We start from the raw sequence: 18,612 nt of genomic DNA on the forward strand, positions 1-18,612 counted from the left end.
AGAGACTAAGTCCAACTTTGAACGTCATTACAGCAAAAGAACATTAGACGGCACCACGCAGAGACTAAGTCCAAATTTCAACGTCAGTACAACACAACACCACTAGAGGGCTCCACGCAGAGACTTAAGTCCTACTTTGACCGTCATTGCAACACAACACCGCGAGAGGGCTCCACGCAGAGACTAAGTCCTACTTTGACCGTCAAGGCAACACAACACCGCAAGAGACCTCCACGCAGAGACTAAGTCCTACTTAGACCATCATTGCAACACAACAAAGGAAGAGGGCTCCACGCAGAGACTAAGTCCTACTTTGACCGTCATTACAAGACAACACCTCTAGAGGGCTCCACGCAGAGACTAAGTCCTACTTTGACCATCATTAAAGCACAAGAACAGTAGAGGGCTCCACTCAGAGACTAAGTCCTACTTTCAATGTCAGTACAACACAACACAGCTACAGGGCTCCTCACAGAGACTAAGTCCTACTTTGCAAGTCATTACAACACAAGAACGCTAAAGGGCACCACGCAGAGACTAAGTCCAACTTTGAACGTCATTACAGCAAAAGAACATTAGACGGCACCACGCAGAGACTAAGTCCAATTTTCAACGTCAGTACAACACAACACCTCTAGAGGGCTCCACGCAGGGACCAAGTCCTACTTTCACCGTCATCGCAACACAACACCGCGAGACGGCTCCACGCAGAGACTAAGTCCTACTTTGATTGTCATTGCAACACAACAGCACTAGAGGGCTCCACACAGGGTCTAAGTACTACTTTTTCCGTCATTGCAACACAACACCGCTAGAGGGGTCCACACAGAGACTAAGTCCTACTTGGACCGTCATTGCAACACAACACCGCGAGAGGGCTCCACGCAGAGACTAAGTCCTACTTTGACCGTCATTCCAACACAACAAGGCGAGAGGGCACCACGCAGAGACTAAGTCCTACTTTCACCGTCATCTCAAGACAACACGGCGAGAGGGCTCCACGCAGAGACTAAGTCCTACTTTGACCGTCATCGCAACACAACACCGCTACAGGGCTCCACGCAGAGACTAAGACCTCCTTTTACCGTCATCGCAACACAACACTGCGAGAGGGCTCCACGCAGGGAATAAGTCCTACTTTGACCTTCATCGTAACACAACACCGCCAGAGGGCTCCACGCAGAGACTAAGTCCTACTTTGACCATCATTGCAACACAACACCGCGAGAGGGCTCCACGCAGAGACTAAGTGGAACTTTCAACGTCATTGCAACACAACACCGCGAGAGGGCTCCACGCAGAGACTAAGTTCTACTTTGACCGTCATTACAACACAACACGGCGAGAGGGCTCCACGCAGAGACTAAGTCCTACTTTCACCGTCATTACAGCACACCGCGAGAGGCCTCCACGCAGAGACTAAGTCCTACTTTGACCGTCATCGCAACACAAGACCGCGAGAGGGCTCCACACAGAGACTAAGTCCTACTTTGACCGTCATCGCGACACAACACCATGAGAGGACTCCACGCAGAGACTAAGTCCTACTTTCACCGTCATCGCAACACAACACCGCAAGAGGGATCCACACAGAGACTAAGTCCTACTTTGACCGTCATTGCAACACAACACCGCTAGAGGGCTCCACGCAGAGTCTAAGTCCTACTTTGACCGTCATTACAACATAACACCGCGAGATGGCTCCACGCAGAGACTAAGTCCTACTTTGACCGTCATTGCAACACAACAACGCTAGAGGGCTCCACTCAGGGACTAAGTCCTACATTGACCGTCATTGCAACACAACACCGCTAGAGGGCTCCACGCAGAGACTAAGTCCTACTTTCACCGTCATTGCAACACAACACCGCGAGAGGGTTCCACGCAGGGACTAAGTCCTACTCTGACCGTCATCACAACACAACACCGCGAGAGGGCTCCACGCAGAGACTAAGTCTTACTTTGACCGTCATCGCAACACAACACCGCGAGAGGGCTCCACGCAGAGACTATGTCCTACTTTGACCGTCATTGCAAAAAAACAGCGCGAGAGGGCTCCACGCAGAGACTAAGCCCTACTTTGACCATCATTACAACACAACACCGCGAGAGGGCTCCACGCAGAGACTAAGTCCTACTTTGACCGTCATTACAAGACAACAGAGCTAGAGGGCCCCACGCAGAGACTAAGTCCTACTTTGACCGTCATTGCAACACAACAAGGCGAGAGGGCTCCACGCAGAGACTAAGTCCTACTTTGACAGTCATTGCAACACAACACCGCTAGAGGGCTCCACGCAAAGACTAAGTCCTAATTTCACTGTCATTACAACACAACACAGCAAGAGGGCCCCACGCAGACACTAAGTCCAACTCAGAATGTCATTAAAGCACAAGAACATTAGAACGCACCATTCAGAGACGAAGTCGAACTTTCAACGTCATTACAACGCAACACCGCTAGAGGGCTCTACGCAGAGGCTAAGTCCTACTTTCAATGTCAGTACAACACAACACAGCTAGAGGGCTCCATGCAGAGACTAAGTCCTACTTTAAAAGTCATTACAACACAAGAACGCTGGAGGGCACCACGCAGAGACTAAGTCCAACTTTGAACATCATTACAGCACAACAAGATTAGACGGCACCATGCAGAGACTAAGTCCAAATTTCAACGTCAGAACAACACAACACCTCTAGAGGGCTCCACGCAGAGACTAAGTCCTACATTCACCGTCCTTTGAACAAAACACCGTTAGAGGGCTCCACGCAGAGACTAAGTCCTACTTTGACCGTCATCGCGACACAACACCGTGAGATGCCTCCACGCAGAGACTAAGTCCTACTTTGACCGTCATTGCAACACACCACTGCGAAAGGGCTCCACGCAGAGACTAAGTCCTACTTTGACCGTCATCGCAACACAACAACGCTAGAGGGCTCCACGCAGAGACTAAGTCCTACTTTGACCGACATCGCAACACAACACCGCTAGAGGGCTCCACGCAGAGACTAAGTCCTACTTAGACCGTCACCGCAACACAACACCGCGAGAGGGCTCCACGCAGAGACTAAGTCCTACTTTGACCGTCATTGCAACACAACAAGGCGAGAGGGCTCCACGCAGGGACTAAGTCCTACTTTGACCGTCATTGCAACACAACACCGCTAGAGGCCTCCACGCAGAGATTAAGTCCTACTTTGACCGTCATCGCAACACAACACCGCGAGAGGGCTCCACGCAGAGACTAAGTCCTACTTGGACAGTCATAGCAACACAACACCGCTAGAGGGCTCCACGCAGAGACTAAGTCCCACTTTGACCGTCATCGCAACACAACACCGCTAGAGGCCTCCACGCAGAGACTAAGTCCTACTTTGATTGTCATTGCAACACAACACCGCGAGAGGGCTCCACGCAGAGACTAAGTCCTAATTTCACCATCATTACAACACAACACTGCGAGAGGGCTCCATGCAGGGACTAAGTCCTACTTTGACCGTCATTACAAGACAACACCTCTAGAGGGCTCCACGCAGAGACTAAGTCCTACTTTGACCATCATTAAAGCACAAGAACAGTAGAGGGCTCCACTCAGAGACTAAGTCCTACTTTCAATGTCAGTACAACACAACACAGCTACAGGGCTCCTCACAGAGACTAAGTCCTGCTTTGCAAGTCATTAGAACACAAGAACGCTAAAGGGCACCACGCAGATACTAAGTCCAACTTTGAACGTCATTACAGCACAAGAACATTAGACGGCACCACGCAGAGACTAAGTCCAAATTTCAACGTCAGTACAACACAACACCACTAGAGGACTCCAAGCAGAGACTTAAGTCCTACTTTGACCGTCATTGCAACACAATACAGCGAGAGGGCTCCACGCAGAGACTAAGTCCTACTTTGACCGTCATTGCAACACAACAACGCTAGAGGGCTCCACACAGGGTCTAAGCACTACTTTTTCCGTCATTGCAACACAACACCGCTAGAGGGGTCCACACAGAGACTAAGTCCTACTTGGACCGTCATTGCAACACAACACCGCGAGAGGGCTCCACGCAGAGACTAAGTCCTACTTTGACCGTCATTCCAACACAACAAGGCGAGAGGGCACCACGCAGAGACTAAGTCCTACTTTCACCGTCATCTCAAGACAACACGGCGAGAGGGCTCCACGCAGAGACTAAGTCCTACTTTGACCGTCATCGCAACACAACACCGCTAGAGGGCTCCACGCAGAGACTAAGACCTCCTTTTACCGTCATCGCAACACAACACTGCGAGAGGGCTCCACGCAGGGAATAAGTCCTACTATGACCTTCATCGTAACACAACACCGCGAGAGGGCTCCACGCAGAGACTAAGTCCTACTTTGACCATCACTGCAACACAACACCGCGAGAGGGCTCCACTCAGAGACTAAGTGGAACTTTCAACGTCATTGCAACACAACACCGCGAGAGGGCTCCACGCAGAGACTAAGTTCTACTTTGACCGTCATTACAACACAACACGGCGAGAGGGCTCCACGCAGAGACTAAGTCCTACTTTCACCGTCATTACAGCACACCGCGAGAGGCCTCCACGCAGAGACTAAGTCCTACTTTGACCGTCATCGCAACACAAGACCGCGAGAGGGCTCCACACAGAGACTAAGTCCTACTTTGACCGTCATCGCAACACAACACCGCGAGAGGGCTCCACGCAGAGACTTAAGTCCTACTTTCACCCTCATCGCAACACAACAACGCTAGAGGGCTCCACGCAGAGACTAAGTCCTACTTTGACCGACATCGCAACACAACACCGCTAGAGGGCTCCACGCAGAGACTAAGTCCTACTTAGACCGTCACCGCAACACAACACCGCGAGAGGTCTCCACGCAGAGACTAAGTCCTACTTTGACCGTCATTGAAACACAACAAGGCGAGAGGGCTCCACGCAGGGACTAAGTCCTACTTTGACCGTCATTGCAACACAACACCGCTAGAGGCCTCCACGCAGAGATTAAGTCCTACTTTGACCGTCATCGCAACACAACACCGCGAGAGGGCTCCACGCAGAGACTAAGTCCTACTTGGACAGTCATAGCAACACAACACCGCTAGAAGGCTCCACGCAGAGACTAAGTCCCACTTTGACCGTCATCGCAACACAACACCGCTAGAGGCCTCCACGCAGAGACTAAGTCCTACTTTGATTGTCATTGCAACACAACACCGCGAGAGGGCTCCACGCAGAGACTAAGTCCTAATTTCACCATCATTACAACACAACACTGCGAGAGGGCTCCATGCAGGGACTAAGTCCTACTTTGACCGTCATTACAAGACAACACCTCTAGAGGGCTCCACGCAGAGACTAAGTCCTACTTTGACCATCATTAAAGCACAAGAACAGTAGAGGGCTCCACTCAGAGACTAAGTCCTACTTTCAATGTCAGTACAACACAACACAGCTACAGGGCTCCTCACAGAGACTAAGTCCTACTTTGCAAGTCATTACAACACAAGAACGCTAAAGGGCACCACGCAGAGACTAAGTCCAACTTTGAACGTCATTACAGCACAAGAACATTAGACGGCACCACGCAGAGACTAAGTCCAAATTTCAACGTCAGTACAACACAACACCACTAGAGGGCTCCACGCAGAGACTTAAGTCCTACTTTGACCGTCATTGCAACACAATACCGCGAGAGGGCTCCACGCAGAGACTAAGTCCTACTTTGACCGTCAAGGCAACACAACACCGCAAGAGACCTCCACGCAGAGACTAAGTCCTACTTAGACCATCATTGCAACACAACAAAGGAAGAGGGCTCCACGCAGAGACTAAGTCCTACTCTGACTGTCATTGCAACACAACACCGCGAGAGGGCTCCACGCAGAGACTAAGTCCTACTTTGACCATCATTAAAGCACAAGAACAGTAGAGGGCTCCACTCAGAGACTAAGTCCTACTTTCAATGTCAGTACAACACAACACAGCTAGAGGGCTCCTCACAGAGACTAAGTCCTACTTTGCAAGTCATTACAACACAAGAACGCTAAAGGGCACCACGCAGAGACTAAGTCCAACTTTGAACGTCATTACAGCAAAAGAACATTAGACGGCACCACGCAGAGACTAAGTCCAAATTTCAACGTCAGTACAACACAACACCACTAGAGGGCTCCACGCAGAGACTTAAGTCCTACTTTGACCGTCATTGCAACACAAGACCGCGAGAGGGCTCCACGCAGAGACTAAGTCCTACTTTGACCGTCATCGCAACACAACACCGCAAGAGACCTCCACGCAGAGACTAAGTCCTACTTAGACCATCATTGCAACACAACAAAGGAAGAAGGCTCCACGCAGAGACTAAGACCTACTTTGACTGTCATTGCAACACAACACCGCGAGAGGGCTCCACGCAGAGACTAAGTCCTACTTTGACAGACATTGCAATACAAGACCGCGAGAGGGCTCCACGCAGAGACTAAGTCCTACTTTGACCGTCAAGGCAACACAACACCGCAAGAGACCCCCACGCAGAGACTAAGTCCTACTTAGACCATCATTGCAAGACAACAAAGGAAGAGGGCTCCACGCAGAGACTAAGACCTACTTTGACTGTCATTGCAACACAACACCGCGAGAGGGCTCCACGCAGAGACTAAGTACTACTTTGACAGACATTGCAATACAAGACCGCGAGAGGGCTCCACGCAGAGACTAAGTCCTACTTTGACCGTCAAGGCAACACAACACCGCTAGAGACCTCCACACAGAGACTAAGTCCTACTTAGACCATCATTGCAACACAACAAAGCAAGAGAGCTCCACGCAGAGACTAAGTCCTACTTTGACCGTCAAGGCAACACAACACCGCAAGAGGGCTCCACGCAGAGACTAAGTCCTACTTTGACCGTCATTACAAGACAACACCTCTAGAGGGCTCCACGCAGAGACTAAGTCCTACTTTGACCATCATTAAAGCACAAGAACAGTAGAGGGCTCCACTCAGAGACTAAGTCCTACTTTCAATGTCAGTAAAACACAACACAGCTACAGGGATCCTCACAGAGACTAAGTCCTACTTTGCAAGTCATTACAACACAAGAACGCTAAAGAGCACCACGCAGAGACTAAGTCCAACTTTGAACGTCATTACAGCACAAGAACATTAGACGGCACCACGCAGAGACTAAGTCCAACTTTCAACATCATTACAACGCAACACCGCTAGAGGGCTCCAAAAGGGACTAAGTCCTACTTTGACCGTCACTGTAACACAACACCGCTAGAGGGCTCCACGCAGAGATTAAGTCCTACTTTGACCGTCATTGCAACACAACACCGCTAGAGGGCTCCACGCAGAGACTAAGTCCTACTTCGACCGTCATTACAAGACAACACCGCTAGAGGGCTCCACGCAGATACTAAGTCCTACTTTGACCGTCATTACAACACAACACCGCGAGAGGGCTCCATGCAGAGACTAAGTCCTACTTCCACCGTCATTAGAACACAACACCGCTAGAGGACTCCACGCAGAGACTAAGTCCTACTTTGACCATCATTGCAACACAACACCGCTAGAGGGCTCCACGCAGGGACTAAGTCCTACTTTCACCGTCATCGCAACACAACACCGCGAGAGGGCTCCACGCAGAGACTAAGTCCTACTTTGATTGTCATTGCAACACAACAGCACTAGAGGGCTCCACACAGGGTCTAAGTACTACTTTTTCCGTCATTGCAACACAACACCGCTAGAGGGGTCCACACAGAGACTAAGTCCTACTTGGACCGTCATTGCAACACAACACCGCGAGAGGGCTCCACGCAGAGACTAAGTCCTACTTTCACCGTCATTCCAACACAACACGGCGAGAGGGCTCCACGCAGAGACTAAGTCCTACTTTGACCGTCATCGCAACACAACACCGCTAGAGGGCTCCACGCAGAGACTAAGACCTCCTTTTACCGTCATCGCAACACAACACTGCTAGAGGGCTCCACGCAGGGAATAAGTCCTACTTTGACCTTCATCGTAACACAACACCGCGAGAGGGCTCCACGCAGAGACTAAGTCCTACTTTGACCATCATTGCAACACAACACCGCGAGAGGGCTCCACGCAGAGACTAAGTGGAACTTTCAACGTCATTGCAACACAACACCGCGAGAGGGCTCCACGCAAAGACTAAGTTCTACTTTGACCGTCATTACAACACAACACGGCGAGAGGGCTCCACGCAGAGACTAAGTCCTACTTTCACCGTCATTACAGCACACCGCGAGAGGCCTCCACGCAGAGACTAAGTCCTACTTTGACCGTCATCGCAACACAAGACCGCGAGAGGGCTCCACACAGAGACTAAGTCCTACTTTGACCGTCATCGCGACACAACACCGTGAGAGGACTCCACGCAGAGACTAAGTCCTACATTGACCGTCATTGCAACACAACACCGCTAGAGGGCTCCACGCAGAGACTAAGTCCTACTTTCACCGTCATTGCAACACAACACCGCGAGAGGGCTCCACGCAGGGACTAAGTCCTACTCTGACCGTCATCGCAACACAACACCGCGAGAGGGCTCCACGCAGAGACTATGTCCTACTTTGACCGTCATCGCAAAAAAACAGCGCGAGAGGGCTCCACGCAGAGACTACGCCCTACTTTGACCATCATTACAACACAACACCGCGAGAGGGCTCCACGCAGAGACTAAGTCCTACTTTGACCGTCATTACAAGACAACCGCGCTAGAGGGCCCCACGCAGAGACTAAGTCCTACTTTGACCGTCATTGCAACACAACAAGGCGAGAGGGCTCCACGCAGAGACTAAGTCCTACTTTGACAGTCATTGCAACACAACACCGCTAGAGGGCTCCACGCAAAGACTAAGTCCTAATTTCACTGTCATTACAACACAACACAGCAAGAGGGCCCCACGCAGACACTAAGTCCAACTCAGAATGTCATTAAAGCACAAGAACATTAGAACGCACTATTCAGAGACGAAGTCGAACTTTCAACGTCATTACAACGCAACACCGCTAGAGGGCTCCACGCAGAGGCTAAGTCCTACTTTCAATGTCAGTACAACACAACACAGCTAGAGGGCTCCACACAGAGACTAAGTCCTACTTTGAAAGTCATTACAACACAAGAACGCTAGAGGGCACCACGCAGAGACTAAGTCCAACTTTGAACATCATTACAGCACAACAAGATTAGACGGCACCATGCAGAGATTAAGTCCAAATTTCAACATCAGAACAACACAACACCTCTAGAGGGCTCCACGCAGAGACTAAGTCCTACATTCACCGTCCTTTGAACAAAACACCGTTAGAGGGCTCCACGCAGAGACTACGTCCTACTTTGACCGTCATCGCGACACAACACCGTGAGAGGGCTCCACGCAGAGACTAAGTCCTACTTTGACCGTCATTGCAACACACCACTGCGAAAGGGCTCCACGCAGAGACTAAGTCCTACTTAGACCGTCACCGCAACACAACACCGCGAGAGGGCTCCACGCAGAGACTAAGTCCTACTTTGACCGTCATTGCAACACAACACCGCTAGAGGGCTCCACGCAGAGATTAAGTCCTACTTTGACCGTCATCGCAACACAACACCGCGAGAGGGCTCCACGCAGAGACTAAGTCCTACTTGGACAGTCATAGCAACACAACACTGCTAGAGGGCTCCACGCAGAGACTAAGTCCCACTTTGACCGTCATCGCAACACAACACCGCTAGAGGCCTCCACGCAGAGACTAAGTCCTACTTTGATTGTCATTGCAACACAACACCGCGAGAGGGCTCCACGCAGAGACTAAGTCCTAATTTCACCATCATTACAACACAACACTGCGAGAGGGCTCCATACAGGGACTAAGTCCTACTTTGACCGTCATTACAAGACAACACCTCTAGAGGGCTCCACGCAGAGACTAAGTCCTACTTTGACCATCATTAAAGCCCAAGAACAGTAGAGGGCTCCACTCAGAGACTAAGTCCTACTTTCAATGTCAGTACAACACAACACAGCTACAGGGCTCCTCACAGAGACTAAGTCCTGCTTTGCAAGTCATTACAACACAAGAACGCTAAAGGGCACCACGCAGAGACTAAGTCCAACTTTGAACGTCATTACAGCACAAGAACATTAGACGGCACCACGCAGAGACTAAGTCCAAATTTCAACGTCAGTACAACACAACACCACTAGAGGGCTCCACGCAGAGACTTAAGTCCTACTTTGACCGTCATTGCAACACAATACCGCGAGAGGGCTCCACGCAGAGACTAAGTCCTACTTTGACCGTCAAGGCAACACAACACCGCAAGAGACCTCCACGCAGAGACTAAGTCCTACTTAGACCATCATTGCAACACAACAAAGCAAGAGGGCTCCACGCAGTGACTGAGTCCTACTTTGACTGTCATTGCAACACAACACCTCTAGAGGGCTCCACGCAGAGACTAAGTCCTAATTTCATCATCATTACAACACAACACTGCGAGAGGGCTCCATGCAGGGACTAAGTCCTACTTTGACCGTCATTACAAGACAACACCTCTAGAGGGCTCCACGCAGAGACTAAGTCCTACTTTGACCATCATTAAAGCACAAGAACAGTAGAGGGCTCCACTCAGAGACTAAGTCCTACTTTCAATGTCAGTACAACACAACACAGCTACAGGGCTCCTCAGAGAGACTAAGTCCTACTTTGCAAGTCATTACAACACAAGAACGCTAAAGGGCACCACGCAGAGACTAAGTCCAACTTTGAACGTCATTACAGCAAAAGAACATTAGACGGCACCACGCAGAGACTAAGTCCAAATTTCAACGTCAGTACAACACAACACCACTAGAGGGCTCCACGCAGAGACTTAAGTCCTACTTTGACCGTCATTGCAACACAACACCGCGAGAGGGCTCCACGCAGAGACTAAGTCCTACTTTGACCGTCAAGGCAACACAACACCGCAAGAGACCTCCACGCAGAGACTAAGTCCTACTTAGACCATCATTGCAACACAACAAAGCAAGAGGGCTCCACGCAGAGACTAAGACCTACTTTGACTATCATTGCAACACAACACCGCGAGAGGGCTCCACGCAGAGACTAAGTCCTACTTTGACAGACATTGCAATACAAAACCGCGAGAGGGCTCCACGCAGAGACTAAGTCCTACTTTGACCGTCAAGGCAACACAACACCGCTAGAGACCTCCACACAGAGACTAAGTCCTACTTAGACCATCATTGCAACACAACAAAGCAAGAGGGCTCCACGCAGAGACTAAGTCCTACTCTGACTGTCATTGCAACACAACACCGCGAGAGGGCTCCACGCAGAGACTAAGTCCTACTTTGACCATCATTAAAGCACAAGAACAGTAGAGGGCTCCACTCAGAGACTAAGTCCTACTTTCAATGTCAGTAAAACACAACACAGCTACAGGGCTCCTCACAGAGACTAAGTCCTACTTTGCAAGTCATTACAACACAAGAACGCTAAAGAGCACCACGCAGAGACTAAGTCCAACTTTGAACGTCATTACAGCACAAGAACATTAGACGGCACCACGCAGAGACTAAGTCCAAATTTCAACGTCAGTACAACACAACACCACTAGAGGGCTCCACGCAGAGACTTAAGTCCTACTTTGACCGTCATTGCAACACAACACCGCGAGAGGGCTCCACGCAGAGACTAAGTCCTACTTTGACCGTCAAGGCAACACAACACCGCTAGAGACCTCCACGCAGAGACTAAGTCCTACTTAGACCATCATTGCAACACAACAAAGCAAGAGGGCTCCACGCAGAGACTAAGACCTACTTTGACTGTCATTGCAACACAACACCGCGAGAGGGCTCCACGCAGAGACTAAGTCCTACTTTGGCAGAAATTGCAATACAAGACCGCGAGAGGGCTCCAAGCAGAGACTAAGCTCTACTTTAACCGTATTTGAAACATAACACCGCGAGACGGCTCCACGCAGAGACTAAGTCCTACTTTGACCGTCATTGCAACACAACACCATGAGAGGGCTCCACGCAGAGACTAAGTCCTACTTTGACCGTCTTTACAACACAACACCGCTAGAGGGCTCCATGCAGAGACTAAGCCCTACTTTGGCCATAATTAAAGCAAAGAACATTAGAGGGGACCACTCAGAGACTAAGCTGAACTTTTAACGTCATTACAATCCAACACCGCTGGAGGGCTCCACTCAGACACTAAGTGGAACTTTCAACGTCATTACAACACAACACCGCGAGAGGGCTCCACGCAGAGACTAAGTCCTACTTTGACCATCATTAAAGCACAAGAAATTAGAAGGCACCACTCAGAGACTAAGACCTACTTTCAACGTCAGTACAACACAACACCTCTAGAGGGCTCCACGCAGAGACTAAGTACTACTTTGACCGTCACTGCAACACAACACCGCGAGAGGCCTCCATGCAGAGACTAAGTTCTACTTTGAGCGTCATTGCAACACAACACCGCTAGAGGCCTCCACGCAGAGACTATGTCCTACTTTGACTGTCACTGCAACACAACACCGCGAGAGGCCTCCACGTAGAGACTAAGTTCTACTTTGACCGTCACTGCAACACAAGACAGCTAGAGGGCTCCACGCAGAGACTACGTCCTACTTTGACCGTCATTGCAACACAACACCGCTAGAGGGCTCCACGCAGAGACTAAGTCCTACTTTCACCGTCATTGCAACACAACACCGCTAGAGGGCTCCAGGCAGAGAATAAGTCCTACATACACTGTTATCGCAACACAACACCACTAGAGGGCTCCATGCAGAGACTAAGCCCTACTTTGGCCATAATTAAAGCAAAGAACATTAGAGGGGACCACTCAGAGACTAAGCTGAACTTTTAACGTCATTACAATCCAACACCGCTAGAGGGCTCCACTCAGACACTAAGTGGAACTTTCAACGTGTATACAACACAACACCGCGAGAGGGCTCCACGCAGAGACTAAGTCCTGCTTTGACCGTCATTACAATACAACACCGCTAGAGGGCTCCACGCAGAGAATAAGTCCGACTTTGACCGTCATTACAAGACAACACCGCTAGAGGGCTCCACGCAGAGACTAAGTCCTACTTCGACCGTCATTAAACACAACACCGCTAGAGGGCTCCACGCAGAGACTAAGTCTTAATTTCACCGTCATTACAACACAACACAGCAAGCGGGCCCCACGCAGAGACTAAGTCCAACTTAGAACGTCATTAAAGCACAAGAACATTAGAACGCACCACTCAGAGACTAAGTCCATCTTTCAACGACAGTATAACGCAACACCGCTAGAGGGCTCCACGCTCAGACTAAGTCCTACTTTCACCGTCATTACAACACAGCACCGCTAGAGAGCTCCACGCAGAGACTAGGTCCTAATTTCACCGTCATTACAACACAACACGGCGAGAGGGCTCCACGCATAGACTAAGTCCTATTTCACCGTCATTACAACAAAACACCGCTAGAGTGCTCCACGCAGAGACTGTCGTACTTTGACCGTCATTGCAACACAACACCGCTAGAGGGCTCCACGCAGAGACTAAGTCCTACTTTGACCGTCACTGCAACACAACACCACTAGAGGGCTCCACGCAGAGACTAAGTCCTACTTGGACCGTCATTACAACACAACACCGCTAGAGGGCTCCACTCAGGGACTAAGTCCTACATTGACCGTCATTGCAACACAACACCGCTAGAGGGCTCCACGCAGAGGCTAAGTCCTACTTTGACCGTCATCGCGACACAACACCGTGAGAGGACTCCACGCAGAGACTAAGTCCTACTTTCACCGTCATCGCAACACAACACCGCGAAAGGGATCCACACAGAGACTAAGTCCTACTTTGACCGTCATTGCAACACAACACCGCTGGAGGGCTCCACGCAGAGACTAAGTCCTACTTTGACCGTCATTACAACATAACACCGCGAGATGGCTCCACGCAGAGACTAAGTCCTACTTTGACCGTCATTGCAACACAACAACGCTAGAGGGCTCCACTCAGGGACTAAGTCCTACATTGACAGTCATTGCAACACAACACCGCTAGAGGGCTCCACGCAGAGACTAAGTCCTACTTTCACCGTCATTGCAACACAACACCGCGAGAGGGCTCCACGCAGGGACTAAGTCCTACTCTGACCGTCATCGCAACACAACACCGCGAGAGGGCTCCACGAAGAGACTAAGTCCTACTTTGACCGTCATCGCAACACAACACCGCGAGAGGGCTCCACGCAGAGACTATGTCCTACTTTGACCGTCATCGCAAAAAAACAGCGCGAGAGGGCTCCACGCAGAGACTAAGCCCTACTTTGACCATCATTACAACACAACACCGCGAGAGGGCTCCACGCAGAGACTAAGTCCTACTTTGACTGTCATTACAAGACAACCGCGCTAGAGGGCCCCACGCAGAGACTAAGTCCTACTTTGACCGTCATTGCAACACAACACCGCGAGAGGGCTCCACGCAGAGACTAAGTCCCACTTTGACCGTCATCGCAACACAACACCGCTAGAGACCTCCACACAGAGACTAAGTCCTACTTTGATTGTCATTGCAACACAACACCGCGAGAGGGCTCCACGCAGAGACTAAGTCCTAATTTCACCATCATTACAACACAACACTGCGAGAGGGCTCCATGCAGAGACTAAGTCCTACTTTGACTGTCATTGCAACACAACACCTCTAGAGGGCTCCACGCAGAGACTAAGTCCTACTTTGACCATCATTAAAGCACAAGAACAGTAGAGGGCTCCACTCAGAGACTAAGTCCTACTTTCAATGTCAGTACAACACAACACAGCTACAGGGCTCCTCACAGAGACTAAGTCCTACTTTGCAAGTCATTACAACACAAGAACGCTAAAGGGCACCACGCAGAGACTAAGTCCAACTTTGAACGTCATTACCGCAAAAGAACATTAGACGGCACCACGCAGAGGCTAAGTCCAAATTTCAAAGTCAGAACAACACAACACCTCTAGAGGGCTCCACGCAGAGACTTAAGTCCTACTTGGACCGTCATTGCAACACAACACCGTGAGAGGGCTCCACGCAGAGACTAAGTCCTACTTTCACCGTCATTCCAACACAACAAGGCGAGAGGGCACCACGCAGAGACTAAGTCCTACTTTCACCGTCATCTCAAGACAACACCGCGAGAGGGCTCCACGCAGAGACTAAGTCCTACTTTGACCGTCATCGCAACACAACACCGCTAGAGGGCTCCACGCAGAGACTAAGACCTCCTTTTACCGTCATCGCAACACAACACTGCGAGAGGGCTCCACGCAGGGAATAAGTCCTACTTTGACCTTCATCGTAACACAACACCGCGAGAGGGCATCACGCAGAGACTAAGTCCTACTTTGACCATCATTGCAACACAACACCGCGAGAGGGCTCCACGCAGAGACTAAGTGGAACTTTCAACGTCATTGCAACACAACACCGCGAGAGGGCTCCACGCAGAGACTAAGTTCTACTTTGACCGTCATTACAACACAACACGGCGAGAGGGCTCCACGCAGAGACTAAGTCCTACTTTCACCGTCATTACAGCACACCGCGAGAGGCCTCCACACAGAGACTAAGTCCTACTTTGACCGTCATCGCGACACAACACCGTCAGAGGACTCCACGCAGAGACTAAGTCCTACTTTCACCATCATCGCAACACAACACCGCGAGAGGGATCCACACAGAGACTAAGTCCTACTTTGACCGTCATTGCAACACAACACCGCTAGAGGGCTCCACGCAGAGACTAAGTCCTACTTTGACCGTCATTACAACACAACACCGCGAGATGGCTCTACGCAGGGACTAAGTCCTACTTTGACCGTCATTGCAACACAACACCGCAAATGGATTCCACGGAGAGACTAAGTCCTACTTTGACCGTCATTACAGCACAACACCGCTAGAGGGATCCATGCAGAGACTAAGCCCTACTTAGTCCATAATTAAAGCAAAGAATATTAAAGGGCACCACTCAGAGACTAAGCTGAACTTTTAAAGTCATTACAACGCAACAGCGCTAGAGGGCACCACTCAAAGACTAACTGGAACTTTTAACGTCATTACAACACAACACCGCGAGAGTCCTACACGCAGAGACTAAGTCTTACTTTGACCGTCATTGCAACACAACACCGCGAGAGGGCTCCACGCAGAGACTAAGTCCTACTTTGACCGTCATTGCAACACAACAACGCTAGAGGGCTCCATGCAGAGACTAAGTCCTACATTGACCGTCATTGCAACACAACACCGCTAGAGGGCTCCACGCAGAGACTAAGTCCTACTTTGACCATCATCGCAACACAACACCGCTAGAGGGCTCCACGCAGGGACTAAGTCCTACTTTCACCGTCATCGCAACACAACACCGCGAGAGGGCTCCACGCAGAGACTAAGTCCTACTTTGATTGTCATTGCAACACAACAGCACTAGAGGGCTCCACACAGGGTCTAAGTACTACTTTTTCCGTCATTGCAACACAACACCGCTAGAGGGGTCCACACAGAGACTAAGTCCTACTTGGACCGTCATTGCAACACAACACCGCGAGAGGGCTCCACGCAGAGACTAAGTCCTACATTCACCGTCATTCCAACACAACAAGGCTAGAGGGCACCACGCAGAGACTAAGTCCTACTTTCACCGTCATCTCAAGACAACACGGCGAGAGGGCTCCACGCAGAGACTAAGTCCTACTTTGACCGTCATCGCAACACAACACCGCTAGAGGGCTCCACGCAGAGACTAAGACCTCCTTTTACCGTCATCGCAACACAACACTGCGAGAGGGCTCCACGCAGGGAATAAGTCCTACTTTGACCTTCATCGTAACACAACACCGCCAGAGGGCTCCACGCAGAGACTAAGTCCTACTTTGACCATCATTGCAACACAACACCGCGAGAGGGCTCCACGCAGAGACTAAGTGGAACTTTCAACGTCATTGCAACACAACACCGCGAGAGGGCTCCACGCAGAGACTAAGTTCTACTTTGACCGTCATTACAACACAACACGGCGAGAGGGCTCCACGCAGAGACTAAGTCCTACTTTGACCGTCAAGGCAACACAACACCGCAAGAGACCTCCACACAGAGACTAAGTCCTACTTAGACCATCATTGCAACACAACAAAGCAAGAGGGCTCCACACAGAGACTAAGTCCTACTTTGACTGTCATTGCAACACAACACCTCTAGAGGGCTCCACGCAGAGACTAGGTCCTACTTTGACCATCATTAAAGCACAAGAACAGTAGAGGGCTCCACTCAGAGACTAAGTCCTACTTTCAATGTCAGTACAACACAACACAGCTACAGGGCTCCTCACAGAGAATAAGTCCTACTTTGCAAGTCATTACAACACAAGAACGCTAAAGGGCACCACGCAGAGACTAAGTCCAACTTTGAATGTCATTACAGCAAAAGAACATTAGACGGCACCACGCAGAGACTAAGTCCAAATTTCAACGTCAGTACAACACAACACCACTAGAGGGCTCCACGCAGAGACTTAAGTCCTACTTTGACCGACATCGCAACACAACACCGCGAGAGGGCTCCACGCAGAGACTAAGTCCTACTTTGACCGTCAAGGCAACACAACACCGCAAGAGACCTCCACGCAGAGACTAAGTCCTACTTAGACCATCATTGCAACACAACAAAGCAAGAGGGCTCCACGCAGAGACTAAGACCTACTTTGACCGTCATTGCAACACAACACCGCGAGAGGGTTCCACGCAGAGACTAAGTCCTACTTTGACAGACATTGCAATACAAGACCGCTAGAGGGCCCCACGGAGAGACTAAGTCCTACTTTGACCGTCATTGCAACACAACAAGGCGAGAGGGCTCCACGCAGAGACTAAGTCCTACTTTGACCGACATTGCAACACAACACCGCTAGAGGGCTCCACGCAGAGACTAAGTCCTAATTTCACTGTCATTACAACACAACACAGCAAGAGGGCCCCACGCAGACACTAAGTCCAACTCAGAATGTCATTAAAGCACAAGAACATTAGAACGCACCATTCAGAGACGAAGTCCAACTTTCAATGTCATTACAACACAACACAGCTAGAGGGCTCCACGCAGGGACTAAGTCCTACTTTGAAAGTCATTACAACACAAGAACGCAAGAGGGCACCACGCAGAGACTAAGTCCAACTTTGAACATCATTACAGCACAACAACATTAGACGGCACCATGCAGAGACTAAGTCCAAATTTCAACGTCAGAACAACACAACACCTCTAGAGGGCTCCACGCAAAGACTAAGTCCTACTTGGACCGTCATTGCAACACAACACCGCGAGAGGGCTCCACGCAGAGACTAAGTCCTACTTTCACCGTCATTCCAACACAACAAGGCGAGAGGGCACCACGCAGAGACTAAGTCCTACTTTCAACGTTATCTCAAGACAACACGGCGAGAGGGCTCCACGCAGAGACTAAGTCCTACTTTGACCGTCATCGCAACACAA

Source organism: Psittacula echo (genome assembly GCF_963264785.1).
Source record: "Psittacula echo genome assembly, chromosome: 11".
In the NCBI taxonomy this organism is placed as follows: Eukaryota; Metazoa; Chordata; class Aves; order Psittaciformes; family Psittacidae; genus Psittacula; species Psittacula echo.